Below are 22,325 nucleotides of genomic sequence, written 5' to 3'. Positions count from 1 at the left end.
AGCATTCTGTCATAGGGTGCTACAGACAAGTCTCATTTAGTGTATAAATCTGCATTTATCCCCAGAACACCACCATCCTGATCACTTCTTTCCTGGGTGGAGTTTCCAGCTGGCTGCTATTTGTTTTGTCAGTTCTACTCAGGGAGTCCCCATCCCTCTTTGGTGGATGTTTTTCCTTCTGCACCCCACTCCCTTTTCCCCTTCACTGTTTTAGGTTCCCTCCTTCCATAACTGTATCCCCCAAAATTCTTCCTTCCTTGCCTCCTGCATTGTTTGTTTAGTTTGATCCTCCCCCTCCTCCCTTCACTGAAGTGTGCCCAGAGGGGCAGACTTCTAATGATTTCCCCTTGCTTATGTTTTTGTTTCCTTTTAATCCCATTTTGGATTAGTTCCCCTTCCTAACCAGGAGGGGAGGGGGCGCATGGTGTTCCACTATCACCACCAACCTCTCCCTCCCATTTTATTTGAGTCACCGCCATGGCAGGTCCTCAATCCCCCTTTGGCAAGATTTCTCCCTTAGAGGCCTCAGGGGGAACGAGAGAAGGGGGCAGTGGATTCCCTGGCCACTGTTGTTGCCCTGCCTCTGGGTACTCCGCTCAATAGGGCACCTTTTCTAGCTACACACTTTAAAGGCAAAGGCTTGGGCTCCTCCTCCTTTTCCTCTTCCTCTCAGGGAAAAGGCAAGGGCAAGAAGAAAGCTGTCGGGGGTGTTTCCATTCCTGTTTCTCCCGCTAGGCCTTCCATCAGAACTGGGGGCCCCACTCCCACCATAAACCCTATTTCCTGAATTAACTAGTTTCATTACTCATTCTCCAGTTAAGATTATCTATTATTTTAAAGTCACATCTAGTTGCTATTGAAATATCTGTGATAGTCCTAATCTCCTATTTCTGATAAAGGATTAGTAAAATATTTGAACTGACCAGAACATTGGCCCCAAACTAGCACTGACCCTGAATTTAGCCTTTGGTGATAATTCATAAGAAAATCTGAGTCAGCCTTCATTTTTTAAACCAATACATAGTTGTCTGTCATGCATGGGTACATGCAGTAGGACCATCCTCTTCTGCTACCAAATAAGTGCTCTCCCATGCACTTGAGTTGTCCCTATTAAACAGTGCCATGTCCTGCAGCATTGTTATTTCATATTCATACAACCCCACATGTCTTGATCTCATTTGGGCACTAGAGAAGTAAGTTAAAAAAAATCTATGCGAAAAGCTGTTCACTGAGAATAAAGTAACTCTTGGGATAAATTTAGCCTGCCCCCACCTCCCCAAAAATTTTTAAAAAAAATCAAGAATTATATTAAATATTAAGAAAAAGCCTGGTTGAATAACCCAAATTTTCAGGCTTTGGCTAAACTTCAGAGAGGCCTCCAAATATATGGATTTTTTTAAAGTGAATATCCAAGATTAACTAGTCATTGTCTCCACCTGATCATAATTAATGGCAATCAATAGATCAAGGAGGTGAACTTTTAAAAATGAAAATTCTATTCTCACACAAACATTTACTTGCAGAAGTGGTTAAATACTGAAATATCTCTATTTTATGAATGACAATAAACTTCACATATTTGCCATGTAATATTCAACTAGCTCTAATCCAGGAAGAAAGGAAATAGAAATAGTCCAGGGGTTCTCAAACTGGGGGATGGGACCCCTCAGGGGGTTGTGAGGTTATTACACGGGGGGTTGCGAGCTGTCAGCCTCCACCCCAAACCCCGCTTTGCCTCCAGCATTTATAACAGTGTTAAATATATAAACAAGTGTTTTTAATTTATAAAGGGGGGTCGCACTCAGAGGCTTGCTATGTGAAAGGGGTCACCAGTACAATAGTTTGAGACCCACTGAGATAGTCCCTATCTGGATAAGGCCTAAGCACTTACAGCTGCTACTGATGTCTGCTGATTTACTGCTCTGCAATTTACAAGAAATCAATGGGAGTTAGAAATCCAGAATCTGGCCCTTAGTACTATACATTTTTCAGGAGTTTGATCTGTCTGTAAAGTGCCATACGTATTTATAGTACCATATAAGTAATAATTAAAATAATATAAATATAATTGTTTCTAAATTAACATTTTTACATAAGGCTTTTAAAGGTTCCTATTCTCTGTAATGGTAGGGTTTCCTAGGCAATGATTCAGCCTCTAGGGAGGAAAGACATCCTGGCAACAGCTCTAAAAGCACATTTCCACAATTGCCTCCCTATCTAGAAAATAGCAAAACCACATGAAAATTGTGAATCCACAAATTTTATCATTCTATGCCATTTTCCAGTGGCCTTTCCTATTACCTTAATTTGATTCTTTAAAATACATTCCAACCCCCCCCCCCCCGAATAGGCCCTTTTTTACCAGGGCAACTGTGCATAGACAGAGCACGGGAATAGGAAGCAATAATCTACACGACAGAAACAAACTATTCTGTAAGAGGCAGTTTGCAAACTCACCTTGTTTGCTGTCTACTGCCTGTTTTTAAATAATGCACAAATCAACTTCAATACCATGGAAATAATCAACACAGGATCAAAACTTGGAGCTTCTACTAGAGCACAAATCAAAAAGCTGTTGGAATCCAACAGCTGGAGCCTGTCTCATTATTTCAGTGTGCTTTGATGTGCTTTTCAGCCAAGTATCTTAGAGAATTACTTTCAGATAGGTCTATCTACACATTCTACATTGCTTACACGGTATAGTTTCCAACAGAGATAAATACTGTAGCTGAGTTCTCATTTTCAAAATAGATTTTTTTCAATATCTTCTATTAGGCAGAAAATCCTGTAAATAGCAGAATTAAAAATCAGCTGCATTTAATAAAAGAATCAAGTTTGTTATTGACTCTGAGCTGCTAGTTTCCATTAGATTATCCATCATACATTTATTATGTGATCAACTGCCTAATTAATTTTGTACTGGTGTATTTAGACATAATGCTGTATGTTTCATACAGGACTATAATCCTGCACCTGCGGCCTCAGAGATTTAGACAGCCCTCTATCACAAGTTTATGCTGTGCCTATAATCACTTCAGCTGGAGTATGGCTCCAGCTATTCAGTCTGTTGAAATATAGCTGAATTTAATTTTTGAGGCACTAGAATATTTGCATCTGTGGTTATGTTTCTTTGGACTTTAATCAGATCAAAGTTGCAGAGATATTAAGAGAGTTAGATACAATATTTTGCTCAGACAGTTTAGTGGATAAATCAGATGCTGTTTTGATTTTTCCTGCTTATCTGTTAATATGAACAGATGCAGTTACACTATTGTATAATGAATGTTGATTGCCAACAGTATTTGATTGCACAACCATTCTGCAGTGATAATTAAAGATAACTTGATATCCTATACAGTGATAATTAAAGATTGCTTTGTGTGCTGTATTGTATAAATAAATGCTATAGATTATGAACAGACTCTGTATAGCTCTTATGCAGTACATATTTCATGGAGCCTAAGTCACACAAGTCTTGACAATGGAAATATTCAGATGCTAATGAAAGTCTTCATTCCAAGACTTGTGTTATTTTGTGTTTATTTTTTAGTGGTTTGTGGCATTTATATTAAACTACGTCTTAGTGCTCCATGCTGTACGGAGACTGGGAAAGAAAGTTACAGAGACAAATACTTTTCCAATGTGGACATTTTTTAAATATTTCAAATTTCTTGAACAACATTTTGGGAAAGATTTTGGTTTAGTCACAGCCATGAGCAAAGGCTGGTGCGTAAACCGTTCCCTGTCAGTGGCAGGCTGGGCAGTCTAAACTTCAGAGAGACCCCTCTGAGTCTCAGTCCCTCTGGTGTTTCCCTCTTGTGCCAGGGAAGTTATCTGCTCCAGACCATTACTGTGCACAGAATATTCCATCCCCCTCACTTCCAGCCAGTCTCACTGGTCAATGTATCGTATGGGTGGGGGTGGGGGAGAGAGAAACAGAATCATAGCTCCTCTCCTCCTTTCCCACTTTGACACTTTGGCATGTGTGCAAGAAGCATCAGAGCGTATCTTCTGCATTTGGTCTTATGGAGCCACGCATAGGGATGGGGGCTTGCTTTTCCCTGCTCCTTTTGTGTGTCTGTATCAGACTAAGCCACAATCTAGCCCTTTACGATTAAGATCAAGACTAACTAGCCTAATTGAAAAACATATCATTTGTGCTTCAGGGCAGTGACAAGATCAACCTCTATGGGCCCGATCCTGCAAATGCTTACACCCCTGCTTGACTTTACGTTAGTAGTCTCATTGTGTTCAATGGACCTGCTCCGGAGCTTAAAGTTATGTATGTGTATATGTATTTGCAGGATCATGGCCTATGTTTGTGAAGGGCTTAGCCTGAATCCTGACTGGAGCTCTGGACACTACTGTAAAATAATATCTCATTGTTTATTTAATACAAATACTAGAGAGATAGCTGAAATCCATGCCTATCTTCAGAGCTCTTTAGTTAACAGATATTTTTATTTTCCTGGTCGGACGAGACATACGTTTATTTATTTCATTCACCTATAAAGTCATTACTTCAAGTAGAACTGTTAGGGAGTCATGGATGGTATATATAGTATTAAACTACTGATGAGTTTCTCAAACACTAGTATAAAGATTATGTGCTGCTTCTTATCACTGGCGATTTATTCTTCACTATTACTTTTAATCATACTAAAACAGTCAACACAGCTAGCCTCTTAGGTTGCTGATCAGTATATTGTAGCAGGTGAACCCATTATAGAAATAAATGAAAGCAGCACTTGCACTGCAGCAGTCCCTCCTGTTTTTAGAAGTGATGCATGTCATGCATTGAAACTTGCCAATTAAATCATTTTCTTTCTTGATATGAGCTTTTGGCCACTGAGTATGCTTTAAGAGGCGTCTTCTTTCTGCCAGGAAGACAAATTCATATGCAGTCTCCTCTAGATATTTGATAATTTGAAGCTACTAATTATTTTTATTTTCCACTATCAGGCAGAAAGATACCTGTGCCTCTGATGTATTTCCAGTGTGTGTTATTTTATGTCACAGAAAGGCCAGAAACGTATCAATTTCCTCAGCTCTACAATCTCAGAAAACATTTTTGCTGACATCCTTCTTGTGCCTTTTCATTCCAATTCATAAAGTTACATATTGAGGATTTTTTATGATCCCATATACTTCCTATTGGGGTTGCCTCTTAAGCCTTGATTAGCTCGGTGGAGATCAAACTCCCTAACAAGTTACTGACACTTGCAGTTTTAAGACTAGAACTAGGTCATGTTTATTACCTACATCAATCCTTTTATGTAGCAGGTCAAAGATGAAAAAAAATGATTTTTTTTTAAATAAAAAGCAAAACAGGACTGAAAGTCCAAGCATCTGACAGGAACAAAACTGCTTGTTATCTCAGGAACTGAAATCCTACACTTAATTTTTTAATTAACCCCAATGCTGGAACCACAGAGATGCCAGCTCTACCTGCTAAAAGAGGGTACAGTAATATAGCATATATTTGTTGTGGAAATAAGTTACAACCAGAGATGTTCTATAACACGTAATCTTTTGAACTAGTGTGGTGAAGGCTTCAATGTGTCTTGAAATGCTGAGGAGGAAATTAGTTATTTGAAAGAAAGAAAAACTTCTGGACAAGGCTGACCCTTTCTTAACCCTTTCCAAGTGTTGGGATTCAATTGGGCAGTCAATAAAAGGTATTTGCTACATCATCTTGTTTGAAGAACAATACCAGGAGGCTGTAGTAGAAATGGAGGATTACACTGCTCTACAGCCAAAATGCTTCTGAAATAAATGTAGTCAAACTTTACTAATTCTGGGTCACTGAGAACGAAAATGATGCTTAAAATTGTTGATTGGCTCTAGTTTTCAAGTTATGCTATTGGGTCAGTATATACGACCCTTGACTTGGGAATAGCGGAGGATAAGTGAGTTATAAAGGGAAGGGATCTCAATTTAAACCAGAAATGACTTTGACTAGATCTATGAATAAATCTATGACTGGGTTTGGACAGTACTTGCTTTTTAGGCAAAACAATGAATGATGCAATCAGAAGCTGTTATTGCGTCATACATGATATGAATTGCATCATGTTATTCCTGGAAGTCATGGATGATGCAATCCTAACGAAGCTTACATCACTCTGCTGAACAAATTGCCCTATATCAGCTCTAGAAATCATACAGTGTCGTGCTCTCTTATTTGTCAGTGTTTGATTTTGCAAAAGGACACATTTCTGTTTAGCCAAAGTGAGCACAGATGCCTTGTGTGAACAGTGCAGATAACTTCTACTATGTTTGTGGTGAAGTGACTTTTGCATCACAAAAGCGCAGTATAACCACTATGGTTAAGAAAGCCTATCACCTTTATTTTGGCTGCAAAATTGGAGATCAGGACAAGAGGTGGGCCCCGCACATATGGTGCAACGCTTGTGCAACAAATCTTCGCCAGTGGTTGAACAGGAAAAAGAAATCTATGCCTTTTGCAGTGCCAATGATTTGAAGTGAGCCAACAGATCATACCAGCAATTGTTACTTCTGCATGGTGCCTTCAGTTGGGAAAGGTGTGTCAAAGAAGAAAAAGTGGACTGTGCATTATCCAAACATTCCATCAGCTATACGCCCAGTACCCCACGGAGAAGGACTGCCGGTTCCTGATGCACCAGAATCATTCTCACTTGAGTCAGACGAGGAAGAGGGAGAGGATGAAACTTCTGGTCCTGAACCATCAATGTCACAGGACCCACATTTTCTCCCATCCTCCTCCTCTGAACCACACCTCATAACACAATGTGAACTGAATGACCTTGTCAGGGATTTGGAACTACTGAAGAGTAAGGCAGAGCTGTTGGGCTCCAGACTATAGCAGTGGAATCTCCTGGCAGGTGATGTTAGGGTTTCCATGTTCCGTGACCGTCAAAAGGATCTTGTCCCATTCTTCTTCATGGAAGGTGATCTTGTAGCCTGCAACAACATCGATGGTGTGATGGCAGCCCTCAACATCGTTCACGATCCAGATGAGTGGAGACTGTTCATTGATTCATCGAAGACGAGTCTTAAAGCTGTTTTACTGCATAATGGCAATGTTTTGCCATCAATTCCAGTTGGTCATGCAGTCCATATGAAGGAAACCTATGACAACATGAAACAACTTTTGAGGTGCATAAACTATCACCAACATCAATGGCAGCTTTGTGGCGATTTGAAGGTTGTTGCTCTCTTGCTTGGTCTGCAGAGTGGATACACAAAGTACTGCTGTTTTCTCTGTGAATGGGATAGTCGTGCAAGAGATTCCCACTACATCAAGAAAGATTGGCCACTCCGACAGTCATTGGCGCCTGGGAGGAAAAGTGTTCAGCATCCACCACTTGTTGAATCAAGGAAGATTTTGTTACCACCCTTACACATCAAGCTGGGTCTGATGAAGAACTTTGTCAAGGCCATTGACAAAACACAAGCAGCTTTCAAGTACCTCTGTGGAAAATTTCCAAGGTTAAGTGAAGCTAAGATAAAGGAAGGTGTCTTTGTTGGTCCTCAGATTCGTGAACTTCTTCGAGATGATGCATTTGACCATGCACTGCGTGGCAAGGAAAAGACGGCATGGAAAGCCTTCCAGTTAGTGGCAATAAATTTTCTCAGAAACAACAAGGCAGACAACTACAGGTTGTTGGTGGAAAACCTCCTCAAGGCATACAAAAGCCTTGGTTGCAACATGTCACTAAAGATACATTTTTTGCACTCTCATCTAGATTTTTTTCCACCAAACTGCGGAGCAGTGAGCAACAAGCACGGCGAGCGATTTCACCAGGACATTGCAACAATGGAGAAACGCTATCAGGGCAAATGGAGCCCATCAATGCTTGCAGACTATTGCTGGACAGTGACAAGAGATGCTCCATTTAATGAATACAAGAGACAAGCCAAGAAGCACCGGGTAGATACTGAATAGGACTAAACTATGTACATAATAGTTTTTTGCCTTTTGTTTCATAATAAATTTTATTTATATAACCCTTTTGCTGATTTTTAAAGTGTTACATAAACAGGACAGGTGAAATATTATCATGTAAAGCAACCATAAACACTTGAAAAGACCTAGGTTTACTATTTATGATTAAAACTATACTATCTACACAATATACATAGACATAAAATGTAAAAACTTAAATACCTTAGAAACAGTAGCCAATCAGTTGTTTTAATTGTCATATTTGAATTCAGCACATCAAAATACATAAAAAATAGCACATTTTATCTCTGAAGCAGACAACTTCTCAAAAATTGTAGACCAGTGTTATCAAAAGATCTGGCAAGTCATTTTGGGTAAGCAGCATCCGAGTATCTGGATACTTCTCTCAAGCAGGCAAACCACAAAATTCAAGCTAAAAAAAATTCTGGCAATCTCATGAGAACAGACTGTTCTATGAGATTTCTGATAGATAGAGTTGATAGAAATATTACATAGTTTCTGCTCTATGACCTTGATAGCAAGAATTGCCAGTGTTATGGTATTTCATCATTTTAACGTCTGGTCATACTGAGAACCAGGAGATAAAGATTTGCATGAAAATGAAAAACAACAAAGGAGGGTGGAGAACAGTTATCCAAACTTTTTTAAATCAAATCTCTTTTGAGGTTCAGCATTTTGGGGTAAAGTTTCAAGAGGCTTCTTGTTTTATCTGGCCTGGACTGCCCATCCTGACACATGACAAGATACTCAGGTAGCTACAAAGGTTGCAGAGAATGTAAGTGACCCTGTTTTATGTTTCTGTAATGCAATTGTCTTCTGTTGGAATATATTTAATTTTTTCCATAGACTTTAGATATAGATATAGATAAATATTTTTGAGGTGGAGGCTTACACCAATCCAAACACAGAGCTACTGTGAGATTACTTCTCAGAAAAATGGAAATTCTACAGAATAAAGACAGATGAATGATGGAGAGGTTTAGCAAAGCTAGGACTCAGCCCAAGCCTTTCCTTAAAGCTTAAGTGAAAACTTTTGGGAGGTACACGTCTTGTATTTTTGTATATTGCAAAATATCCTGATTTCATCCTGAAGCAGAATCAACAATATTGAAAATGCCTGACTGGAACTAGAATGTACCATAGATTTAAAAAACAAACCTGTATATATGTAAGGTATCCAGCTCGGCTGCTAGACGACAGTAGTTCTGCTATAGTGCATTTAGCCAAGCAACAGCAGATGTTTAAGAACGTAGTCTGGACCCGACTTCTCCTGTTTGGAGGTGTCATGAAGTCCACTCTGCCAGGTTGACACCCCTTCCAGCAGTCGCCCTTCATCACTCTGCCTCTTTCTCTCCCGGTGGTCCCCCTCTGATTGGAGGAATTGCAACCTCCTTTTCATGACTCAGCTCTCCTACCAGGTCACTATCCATGTTTCCCTCTTCCAGAATACTAGAGTCTCTCCCAATAAATGGGCTTAGGCTGTCTTCCTGTTCACTGCCCAGCTGGTGCCACTTTCTCAGTGGCTAGTAGGGGAACCTGAGCCCACCCTCTGCTCCTGGTTCCAACTCAGTAATCTTCTAGCCAGCAACTAGTTCTGTTCCCTCCAAGATCTTACTGTCTTTCCCTGAGCCCTTTACTTATCTTCTGGCTCTGAACTCCCTCTCTGGGTTTGGCCAGCCTCACAATTCCCTCCTCCCAGGGAATAATAACAGGTTACTTGCCCCTGTAGCCCCAAACACACCTCCCTTCAGTCTGGGCGTAACTGCAGACTACCCCTCTGCATGCACCTTTCTACCATCGGCTCCCTATCTTCATAGAAGTCCCCCCTGTTCCCACACAGGTGAGCTTCTCCTAAGTAGGGCTTTCCTCTCAGTCTTCATTCTCACAGCCTATAGCCTAATTGGTCCATCTGGCCTTCATTAACTCTTTCAGGACAAATGTGAGGTAGACACCCCATCACAGAAGGATCCCCCATCAGTAATGACAGCTTCACAATTTCTTCCCATTTAAACAAAAACAAAAACTAAAAACTATTTTAACTTTCAAATATCACTTGAAGTTGAATTAATCAAAGGACCACATTAAATGTTCTCTTTCTCAATTATCAAATATTTTCCCTCTTTCACCCTAGATAACACCATTCCTTATTTCCATGGCTAGTTTAGACATATTTATAAGCAGAGATAATTTCACACTCCATTCTCCTGTGTTGTTGTAGTTGTACTGGTCCCAGGTCATGGAGGAGGCAAGGTAAATGAGGTAAAGTCTTTTACTGAACCAATTTCTGTGGGTAGAAAGTACAAAAACTCTTCTTCAGCTGTGGTGCAGGAAGCTGACATTTAACTCAGACACTTCCTTCTCTAGACTTGAAGGAGAGCTCTCTGTATCTCAAGAGCTCATACCTTCCACCAACAGAAGTTGGTCCAATAAAACAATATTACTTCACCTACCTTGTCTCATTCCTTTCTCCTGTCATTTCTCTTGCCAGTACCTTCTGTTAGTTTCAGCTGTAGCATGAATGCCCAGTGGCTGAGCTAACCCCCACACAGAGTCACTCACTGCATAAGCAAACTGATGAATTCTGCATTCACAGTTGTACTGAGGGAAGGGAGTTACTACTTTTACATTTGACCAAGAAAACAGAGACAGTGCTGCTTTGTGGGGAGGATTTTATAGGGACAATCCCAGTATTTGGGGCTTTTTTTTTAAATGGGCTCCTATTACCCCCACCCCCGTCCTGATTTTTCACACTTGTTATCTGGTCACCCTACCTGGGGTGGAGCTGGGGGTGGTACAGCTGTGCCGGAGGAGCTGCGAGCGTAGGCAGCCCCATGTTCTGCTCCTTTCACTGCTGTGGTGCAGTGGGAGGAGGACAGAGCCCCCCCCCCTCTTCCCCAGGTACAGGGGAGTGGATTATGGGAAGGGGATGGGGAGAGCATGGAAGCCCTGGGCTGGGCCAGGGAGGAGTCACGTGGAGGGTAACGGAAGGAGGTCACATGCCCCTCATGCCCCCTCCCACCCAAGGAAAGGCTACAACAGTGAGAAGGCAGTGAGACACTACACTGGTAAAAATAGCAGTATAGATGGGGAAGGCATAGCTCAGCCATGTACCTTCAGGTTCTGGTGTGACTTTATTCTATTCTCCTAAGCAGTGCCTCACTGTCTACACTGCTAGTTATACCGGTACGGGGTCCGGCAGTGTATGTACTCTATAAGTTGTCATACGTGAGTGTGCAACATAGACCTACCCTGAGACACACCTCCAAGTCCCAGTTTCCTCTCCTGCTTCCTCCTTGGTCCCGTGAATAGTACTTAACTGCTGGCCTATACCAACACACCTCTCAATCTACAACACTGCCAGCGTTTGACAAACAGACGAAAAATGGAATGTCCAGGTTTTGTTGCATGTCGCACTATAAAGAACAAGCTTTAATATTTAAAGTACAAAACATGTTTTTTTTAAATGTTTCTGACTTTCTGAATAATTATACGCCTTTTGTGATCAGTTTGCAGGATTTTTGCGCAGTCTTCTTGGGAGTCAGGGTTTGGGGGAAGGGACGCTGGCCTGGCCTCTTGTACGGTACTATTGGGAGGCAGATTTTGGGAGGGAAGGGTGATTCCTGCCCACGTTGTCCTGATTCAAATAACGCAAGCCCCAGCAAATTCAACTAATGCTCTTCCCTGCTCTCTGTTACAATGAACAGAGACCCTGCTACCTTCCGACTCAATTAATGGAAGCCTTTCTGTCTCTATTTGCAAGTGTTTCTTCCTGCCTGCTGCCCACCACTCCCAAGAAGCACTCAGCAACTCCTTACCCATAGGCAGTTCTGGGCTCCCTGCTCCTCCCTCCCTTTCCATGGAGCAGAACCCTGTGTAAGAAGGAGCACAGCTGCCAATATCTGAATACGGCAGTGGGAGGAGAGAGTAATCTGTCTGGGTGTCAGTATTTTCATATCTCTTGGGCAGTCTGTCCCTTCACAGACCTCTTTGCTTTATGGAGAACAGGAGCCACCGGGGAGGAGGGCTAGAACTGCCCAAGGAGACCTCTTCCTCCTTCTCCAAACCTGCCCTGCCCTGCCCTGCCCTAGAACATATCTCAGGACATGGTACAGCTGGACAGGGAAGCAGAGTGAGTTCCTATTTGGTATATACCACATAATGCAGTAAAGTTGAGAGCTCTGTATAACAGCAGAAAATTACTACTTCCTTCGTGCCAGCTCAGCTGTGCTGAGCAATGAATAGGGGGAGGTGGAGCCAAGACTCTGCCCATTCCCACCCACACCCTATGCACCTGTTCTGGGGAGGGAGTAATCAGCTGAGTAGTCTGCTTGATCCTAGCTTGTCTATTCTCCTCTGAAGTGTGATAACTCAGAGTCTGAAGAAGTTTAACACACTTGGGAGCCAGATTTTTTTGCCTTATAAAATGAACCAGCACTCCAAATGTTTTTTCCCCCTTTAAATATGGCAGACTTTTAGAAAGCAGCGGAAGGAGGTTAACAACACTAGAATGTAAAGGAGAATCAGTTTAACAGAGGGCAAAAAATATTTAAACCCTGTGATATCAGAAGAGAACTTTCAAGTCAATGTGTTCATTTAAAAACATAATATATATGAGTTATTAGTTAGAAAAGCTATTCTTGCTCTTGTTACACAGCTATGTTACACTTTGTAAATATTTGTGTGATGCATTTGCTGCCTGGGTTTTTGGAGATGAAAATCACACATAAATCACTTGTTTTCCCCCCCTTATATTTTACATGGAAAGCTTGGAATCTGTCCTGTGTGAGCCTGCAGACTCCAGATGGGTCAGATAGCCTTGCCAGCAGCCTTGCTCACTACCCCAACAAGATTTTATAGCCTTATGTTTAAACATTATGCAGTGAATGACTTTTTATTTCAAATAATAATGACATATGGCACTGTTTTAATAACTGTACCATTTGCGGTGTGGGGGTGTGTGAAGATTTTTTAAACATAGGGTTCTGTGACTGCGGCAGCTACTGAAAATGGACAGTGTACATTACTGAGTCTTCAGTGGCGATGATCTGTTAAAAATGGAAGTTTTGCAGTGTGACATTCTGTTTAAGTGGGCCAAATGATGTTATCTCAGTCACAGGGGTTCAAAGGCTGACAAGATGGAAAAACATTATTAATTCAGTATCTCTTTAAAATGCAAAAATTATGGCCATGCAGACTTTTTTTTTTTTTTAGGATATCAGACTATCCAGTTGTGGATTAATCCCTGTCTACCCTTTTACACCATTCATCAGTTTCAACGAAGCAGAAATGGGAAAGGCACTGCCAGTTGCATAATAGATCATTTACTACTATTACCTTGGGGGGGGGGGAAACACAGCAAAGCACTCTTTGCAGAAGACAGAGAAAATAATTTCAATCAATTCATTTCCTGTTGCTACTAGATTATCAAAAAGGAGGAAATGACTGAAATTTAATTTTTATACAGAAAAAATACTATTCTTTTGTCCAATTCTAGAGGAAGATGGGATGGCTCTGTAATTAAGCAGAAGACAGGCTGCTTAACAACAACTGTGCTCTGATACCTATGACCACGTAAAATGAAAGCACAGTGCATTGCCAGTAGCCAAATTGTTGCTATACAATGCAATACAGAAACACACACGCAATTATTTGTGGATTTTTCCTTTATCCTCATTCCCTTCATCAATCTATTGAAGAAAACAGTTTTAGAAATTGCACCCATAATGAAGGCTAAATTCAGGCAAGCTCTGAGCAGACATAATACCACTGAAAGGAGGGTTTAGTTCTATATATCGAGGTCAACAATATTCTACTCATCAGTCCAGTTGTAGCCCTTTTCCCACTTAGTAGAACTTTCACACATGAGTAGGTTCTTAACATTCAGAGTTAGCTCTATATGTAGAAACAAAAAGTAAAATCTGCAAAAACAGAACACATCTAACACAGATCATGCTTCTCCAGAGGGGATATTAAAAAAAATACACCAAGGGAATTTTGATACAAATATTTATAGCTGTTTGAGTAGAAATGAGATTTACTGTTATTATTTTAATGACTTCTTATCCTTGATAGCACATACTGAGTCTGATCAATAGGTTGGTGTGTTTCAGTGTTGAGGATGAAGTGAGACAGAAAAGAACACACACACCATATTCTCTGCCCAGCTCCCCTCCTTTTCTGCCATTCAGATAGTGCAAAAGGAGCAGCAACTGTCAATAACTTCCCTGCTGTGGGACACAACTGAATTAGGGGAATCCCCAGCGGGTGTGGTGTTGGTGTAGCTGGCTCCTGTACCTCCCTCCATACAGCCCCCCAGTGCAGGAGGCAAATAGTGGGCAGAGAGCCCCCTTTCTGCTGTAACCTGAGTCAAGGTCAAAGCAGCAAATCAAGAGACCACAATAAACTCTGAGAGGCCCAGCCCCCTTTCCTTTGCTGCACTCAGTAGAAGCAGAGAAACTAGCCCAATGCATATTTTTTATAATAGATTCATCAGCTTAAAATCAAGTCTTATGTAGTCAAATATTTTCAACATAATTTGGCAGAATGGATCAGTCTCAGACCCAGTGTAAGCAGCTGCAAATCATCTGAAATCAATAAAGCTGCGCCCATTTATACATAGACCAAGGGTTTGTTCTTTGCAGGACTGCCAATGAAGGGTAAGAGAAAGCAGTGCTGAGCTCATGGTAGGACTGCTGAACACAGCACCATGCTCCTGATGATCGTGAGAGGTGTGGGTACTGCAGGTAGGTGGGCCAGCAACAACTCTGTACCCTCGTGTATATCAATGAGCCATTGGATGCAAGACATGTTGCATCATGGGAAGTCTCAGAAGCATTGCTAAGTCTGTTGCTTGCTAACCCTCATGACAACCTCTGCTCTAATTTTTCTCCTAAGGTCAACTCTTCTGTATATTTAAGTAAAGCAATGTTGTAAGCTGGCAGCTGGAGAGTGCTGAAATAATTAAGATGGCCACTAAGAATAGGGTGACCATGCATCCTGTTTTGGCTGGGTCAGTCCCTTTTTTAAGCCCTGTCCTGGCCATACAGACTTTTTTTGGCAAAAGTGGGAACTTGTCCCATTTTCTCTTGCCAACTGATAAACTGACAAATGCTCTCTTTCCCCCCATAAGTGGGGAGAGCATGAGCAGTGGTGCCAGTCCCGTGCAGTGGGGGAGGCAGGGCTTGGGTTGGGGGCAGGCAGGGTTCAGGTGAGCAGAGACACCGGCCCTGCCTGGGGAAGGGGGGCAGGGTTTGGAGAACAGTTTGGTCCAGCCTGGCGGGGACTTGGGTGAGCAGCATGAACCAGCCCCACGGGGAAGGGGAGACGGTTCAGGTTAGCCTCACCTGGTGTCCCATTTTCTCTTTGGGAAATATGGTCACCATAACTAAGAATATCACTTGCACATACTGGATCATACTTACAACACTGACCATCACTTGTCTGCTCCCCCATCATGCCTATTTCTTGCCTCCCTCTTACCTTCCTAACCAGTGCTCAGGTCAGTTAATATGCTCTTGTGCCCATTTCTCTGCCCTGTGCAGAACCCTCACTGTATAGATGTCAATGTTAAGGCAGCAAACATCCTAATTCCACAATTTTGTTTTGTTTATTTTGGGTGAGTTTACTTAGGCGGGGATAAGCTAAGCTGAAAGAAAAGGGAAGGGAGGGGGAAAGGACAGGTGCAAAGAGGGTATATGGGACAGTTATGGTGTGAAGCTGTTAATTCTTCACCTTGCTTTAGTTATTGTCACTATCCTGTATGACTGATCCCTGAATTTGTTCCATCAGCAGCAGGGAATAATAGTTCTAGTAAATGTTTAGAACATTTTCTTTGAATTACACTGCTTGCATCACTGTGCTATTTGAGTGCTTGGAAAGAATTTATTTACCACAGAGAATTTCATCTTCAGAAAATTATATTTTATGCAAACTTTGGTGATTCAGCTAAACTTTTAAGTGTTTATGGAAACAGAATTAAAACGCCTAACCATTTGAGTGTCACCCATTGTACCAGGTGACAGGATGTGCAAAATAGACTATTGCTGCGTCTCTTGGGTGTCAGCCAGCTGGCTTCAGTCTTGCAAAAAATGCACCACAGCCCCCTTAAAGCATTTAGGTATGTGTGTAGTACACTGAAATCACTGGATAGCATGCATGCTTAAAGTTACACACATGCATGTATCAGGGCACAATGTATACCTTCAATTATTACCATTAGAATATAGTGCATTAATTTTACATTGCACTTTAAAAACAAGTGTTTTTTTTTAAATAGTTGTATGGTATTTATGCAAAGTATCCTTCCATTATGAAAAGTAGTTCCTAGTAACAGTGAGAAAATAGGGAAAATGATACAAATACATTCTCTGTGCTATTATGAATACTTTTTTTTTTTTTTTTTTTTAAGTTTTACCCTAACCCTCTTTTGCTTTTTGGGCTATGTGAATCTCTTTCTCCCATACTCCAAATCCCAGCAATTTGACACCCAACCACCAATTTTAACTCACTTTCTCTTATGAAAATTAAACGTCAATTACTGTTTACATTTTACATTAAACAAGGAGTTCAAAGTGGCAGAAAGGACCATAAACAGCAGCTCAGTGCTATGGAAGGAAATGACAATTTAAGCCCCTGATCCTGCAAATGAATGAGAGGGTTGTGTTTCAAAAATTAGTATTTGTATATCAGAAAAGTGCCCCTTTATGCTTGTTTTGGGGGAGGTGAGTTTTTGCTTAGTCACCGGGAAGTGAAATGCTACAAAAAGATTAGTTTGGCCTATAAATGCTTTGCTTAACCAAATCCCTTCCCTCCTCTTCTTGAACCACTGGAGGACAGCTTGACAGCTCTGACCTGTGACCTCTGGGGTATGTTATTTAGTCTTGTTCACTCTGGCAGACTATTTAAGATCTATCTCATTTGTCCAAGCTCAAAATAAACAAATCTTGGGGCATCTGCAAAACCATTAGATTGGGGCCACGTATAATGTCTTAAAATAGTGACTATCAAAATAAAATCAAACTCTTTGCTTGTCCTGCTCCCTCATGACTCAGAGGCCCTTGTAATCACAAATCAGGCAACCTGTCTCCAGTAGCTGTGCATATAACAATGACTAGACCCTTTCATACACCTTGTTGGGTAGGGTATGAAATGGTTTATGCATTGGAGGGCCCTGTTATGGTCTTTCCTACATGTTATTAGGCAAACTTCACTTTCATACTGGAGGAATTAGTGTTCACTGTATCTAAAATGTAAGCAGCTGAACTCATTACTAAAAATCTGTTACCGGTAAATATAGTACATAAATTTGGTATTCTTTTGGGCAGCTCAACTTTTGACACTCTCAAATTGCCTCTCTCTGATTTCTTTTTGGTATGGGCCTATCTTGTTTTTATATTTTTATCCCAATAATATAAAACAGAGAATGTTGTATTATCTGTCTTTATAGTTCCATGCTATTCTCTAGCATTGCATGCCCTGAGTGTCTCACCCACATGGTCCCTAAGTGTCCCTGCAGATCCACTGGTGGAAGTTGGATTTATCGGGCAACACTGCATGCATGCCTCCTGTCTGGCACAGAGCTCAGAGTTGTGGGGACTTCCTGAGTGTCAGTAGGGGTAGGGATAAGCATAGGAAATGTTAGAGACAGAAACTTTACTGCTCCACCCCCTATGCCACAGCATGGATATATTGAAAGCATGAAAGGGTGCTTCAGTCACTGTGCTGAATTAGTACCTGTGGGGTGGCAGCAGAGCAGCTAGATAGCATGAAGGGATGGTTAACACTCTGTCACTCCGTCCCTCCCATCCCCCCTGCCCACTGCTGCCTTTTCCCACAAAAATACCCAGCAAACAGCCTGATCCTCAGACTGGGTTTAATGAAGGCCTATATCCTTGGCTATGCCGGAGTGTATTTTTAATTGAAGTTGGTCCTATAGTCCCCATTGTGTCACTTTAATCACTCCGTCTCTTCCTGCTTGCACTATTGTCAAGGTTCCTCCCCCACTCTGAACTTTAGGGTACAGATGTGGGGACCTGCATGGACACTTCTAAGCTTAATTACTAGCTTAGATCTGGTAACACTGCCACTATCCAGAAATTTCAGTGTCTGGATCACTTTCTGTCCCCCCAAAACCTTCCCCTCTCTGGGCAGCCTTGAGAGGCTTTTTCGCCAAGTTCCTGGTGAACACTGATCCAACCCCTTGGATCTTAACACAAGGAGAATTTAACCATCCCCCCTCCCTTCCCCCACCAATTCCTGGTGAGTCCAGATCCAATCCCCTTGGATCTTAACACAAGGAAAAAATCAATCAGGTTCTTTAAAGAAAGCTTTTAATTAAAGAAAGAAAGGTAAAAATTATCTCTGTAAAATCAGGATGGAAAATACTTTACAGGATAATCAAATTTATATAGTCCAGAGGAACCCCCTCTAGCCTTAGGTTCAAAGTTACAGCAAACAGAGGTAAACTCCTCTCAGTAAAAGGAACATTTAGAAGTTGAGAAAACAAAAATAAGACTAACACGCCTTGCCTGGCTATTACTTACAAGTTTGAAACATGAGAGACTGATTCAGAAAGATTTGGAGAGCCTGGATTGATGTCTGGTCCCTCTTAGTCCCAAGAGCGAACAACCCCCAAAACAAAGAGCACAAACAAAAGACTTCCCTCCAGCAAGATTTGAAAGTATCTTGTCCCCTTATTGGTCCTCTGGTCAGGTGTCAGCCAGGTTTACTGAGCTTCTTAACCCTTCACAGGTACAAGAGACATTAACCCTTAACTAATCTATTTATGACAACTATGTATGTTTCTATCTCATTTGTTTAATAAGATATGCTTTGTGCTTAATTTTAATTATGAGGATGAGAAACAAGGGCAGTAAAACCCAGAATACCCATAACCATCCTGAAAGAAAATAAAATGGAAGCATTGCCACCACAGACTGTGCTTAGCTATCATAATATAGTTACATGACAAACTTTCAAGAAGCTGAATAAAATGAACTAAATTCTTGCCAAGTTATCCTACAGGATTTTTTTAAAACATGCAGATGTTTCATGGAAAAGTTGTTTTAAGTACATTTCCTGAGATAGCTACATTTTGTTACAGGCCATGAGTTTGTTTTAATTACTGTTTTATTTGTTTGAATTACCATATACACAATATCTGCAAAAAGTGAGCATCTGCTCATCAGATTTCAACTACGTTTAACCCAAGACTGTAATTTTTGTAATTCTACACTCATATGTACAGTTTGTACACATACATATGTACTGTACACTAACAACAAATACTGCTGTGTATCTGTTTAACACTTTATAGGCCCACTCCTGATCCCATAAGGAAATCCATTGACTGCACTGGAAACTGGACTGCTTCTAATATATTGAAAACACTGTAGAATCATTAACCAGTTATTTCCCACAACATCCCTGTGTGACAGATCAATAAATATATTGATAGGGAAACAGTCAGAAAGGCAAATCAACATGTTCGAGGGCACCTAGTTATTTAGTGATTGTCAGAATTAGGACCTGGAACCTCCTAGACCCTACCCACCAACCCCACAAATGTGTGTCTTCTTAAATGCTCTATTGCAGCATGAATTTTCAAAATATTTTCCTTCAGCGTCTGTGTTTATTTTTAAGCTGCATTCTTTGATCTGAAAAATTTAAAGGTAGGTTATTTTTTTTAATGGCTTTTTCCCCCAGCTCAGCTCAGCTGCAGTGAGAGACAAATTAAGCCTGCTTACATGAAAGCACAGTTAGTTTCTGGTGAAACATATAACTGAGGGATGATTTCCCAGCTGCACATAAACACGTTAACACAGATGCAGAAAGATGCTTTCCGGAGGAGATGGGGGGAATTTGTTACAAGCAACAGTTTTTGATATAGAGATTAAATTAGCTCTCATAAGACTATTGCATCTTTAAATAACAACCCTTAACATGCCCTGCCAACTCTTGGAGATTCAAATAAATGTTTTAAAAATATTTTGCAAGATAATGGATACTAATTCTGAAAGTAAATAGCTACTGCAATATTAAACATCTCAGACAATTATTACAAGTAGTACTAGAACTCCCAATGGCTTCTGATTTATTTGATGTTAAACAGTTTCCCCTTGTATTTCACCTTACCTATTGTACATACATTATATTGTGATTAGCTCTAAACGGATGCATTCAATTGTCCTGAGGAGTAGCACCCTATTTATGTGGCTCTGAGAGATGTATTAGTGCTCATTTTAATGCTGCACTTCTAAATAGCTTATTGAGAAGGGGAACAGAGGAATGGAGAACAAAATAATTTATACAGTAGAACTTCAGAGTTATGAGCACGTCAGGAATGGATGTTGTTCGTAACTCTGAACAAAACATTATGGTTGTTCTTTCAAAAGTTTACAACTGAACATTGATTTATTATAACTTTGCAAGTTTACTATGCAGAAGAAAAATGCTGCATTTAACCATCTTAATTTAAATGAAACAAGCACAGAAACACTTTCCTTACCTTGTCAATTTTTTTTTAAACTTTCCCTTCTTTTTTTAGTAGTTTACGTTAACATAGTACAGTACTTTGTTTTGGTCTGTGTTGCCTGATTGCGTACTTCTGGTTCCAAATGATGGGTATGGTTGACTGGTCAGTTTGTAACTCCGGTGTTCCTAACTCTGAGGTTCTACTGTAGTGCGAGACTACAGTGCAAGACTACTGTGAAGCAAATGTAAATATGTCCACTGAACTGAAGTAGTGTAAAAGTTTACTGAGTCAGGAACGAAGGGCCCCAGTCTTGTGAGATGCTGATCATCATCTACTCCCACTCATGTCAATGTATTTGTATTTCTGGGGTCAGCTGTTCTCATGGAATTAAAATGAGAGCTGAGGAAATTCAGGTGCAAACTCATAATGGTACTCAGGTGCCCAGTTTTATGCTCCACTGAGGTGAACAAAACTCCCACTCAGAAGCTGACTAACCCTGTAAGCGCCTAAACTCATTCAGTGCCTAAGTTTCGGTCTCTGAACATGCACACTGCTGGCCCACTCTAGGAAACCAGATCCCTAAGAAACAGAGCAATCCAGGCAGCAGGAGAAGATAGGTGGAAATGCACCTAACTTGTGGGTGGGGCCTGATCCAGCAGGCAGCCTCAGAGGCCATCTCCCAAATCCGATCCCATTCAAAATCAGGGAGAGGAAGGGAAAGTAGGTGGTTACTAATGTCGCCTTATAACTTTTAGGTCAGTGGCTTGAGCACTTACTTGGTCTATGGGAGACCTGGGTTCAATTCCCTCTCTGCCTGAGCAGGAGGAGGGAGTTGAATAAGGGTCTCTCATGCCTCTCAGAAGAGTGCTCTAAGTTCTGAGCTATGGGATAGTCTGGTGTGGGGCTCCCTCAATCTCTCTTCTTGAAACTATTCCATCTTGGATAAATATGTAAAGAGTTATTAGTCCAGAAAGTGAAAGCATGGCACTCTAGCTTGGTGTTTAGGGCACCCATCTAGGAGCTGGGAAGTCAGTATCCAGTTCTACTGCTCTAATGGCTAGTTAATCACTTAGCTCAGCTAGAAAAGCTTCAAGCAGAGAGATTGAGGGAGCCCTGCACCAGACTATCCCTTAGCTCAGTAGATAGACCTTTTTCCTGAGAGGTGGGAGACCCCTATTAAAATCCTTTCTCCCTTTCATGATGCAGCTAGGGAAGGGAATTGAACATTGGTCTTCCACATCCCAGGCGAGTGCTTTAAGTTATAAGGTGGGCACCTCCTCCTCTGCTGGAGATTTTGCATGAAGCGAGGAAGGTCACTAATTCATTCTTATGTGAAATGATTTAGGCACTAAGGCCACCTTATTCCAGGAGAGGCTTTCCAGCTGTGGTCGCTAGCCGAGCTAGGTGCCTCTCTGTAGCCCAGATTTAGGTGCCTATCTCTGTGAGAGGCACACTTCTCACCTTTGCTTGTTTAGGTGATTTCCATACCTAGCATGCTGGCTTTGTGGATTGTATTTTTCAGCTTTTAACTCTCCCCGTTCATTGAGTAGGGAGTCTAGGCACCTAACTCAGGCTTTGTGGACCCCATTGTGGGTCATGTGATTTTCTAGGTGTCTAAATCCCTTTGAAGATCTGGGCCTCTGTGCTTTATTCTGTACTTCTGTTTCTCACTCATAGCAAGTCTTGTTCTTAAGTCTCATAGACTTAAGGGACCATCATGATCAACTAGTTTGACCTCCTGCACATTGCAGGCCACAGAACCTCACCCAACCACGCCTATAATAGACCCCTAACCTCTGGCTGAATTACTGAAGTCCTCAAATCATGATTTAAAGACTTCCAGTTAGCAGTTATCAACCCCAAATAGTTTCCCTGTCCAAAAAAAAAAAAAAAGGGGTGGGG

General features: G+C 41.2%; 1 protein-coding gene across 1 annotated transcript in view; it reads right to left on the bottom strand.

Moving 5' to 3' along the window:
* Positions 1–2,504, bottom strand: part of TENM2 (teneurin transmembrane protein 2) — a 1,520,094-nt gene extending 1,517,590 nt beyond the window's left edge. The window contains exon 1 of the mRNA XM_039484033.1: positions 2,458–2,504. The gene's annotated coding sequence lies outside the window, so the exon portion shown is untranslated. The remainder of the gene's footprint in view (positions 1–2,457) is intronic.
* Positions 2,505–22,325: the final 19,821 nt, after the last annotated feature.

This window comes from Mauremys reevesii, linkage group 8, assembly GCF_016161935.1.
Source record: "Mauremys reevesii isolate NIE-2019 linkage group 8, ASM1616193v1, whole genome shotgun sequence".
Classification (NCBI taxonomy): Eukaryota; Metazoa; Chordata; order Testudines; family Geoemydidae; genus Mauremys; species Mauremys reevesii.
This window is presented reverse-complemented; position numbering and strand designations above follow the sequence as displayed.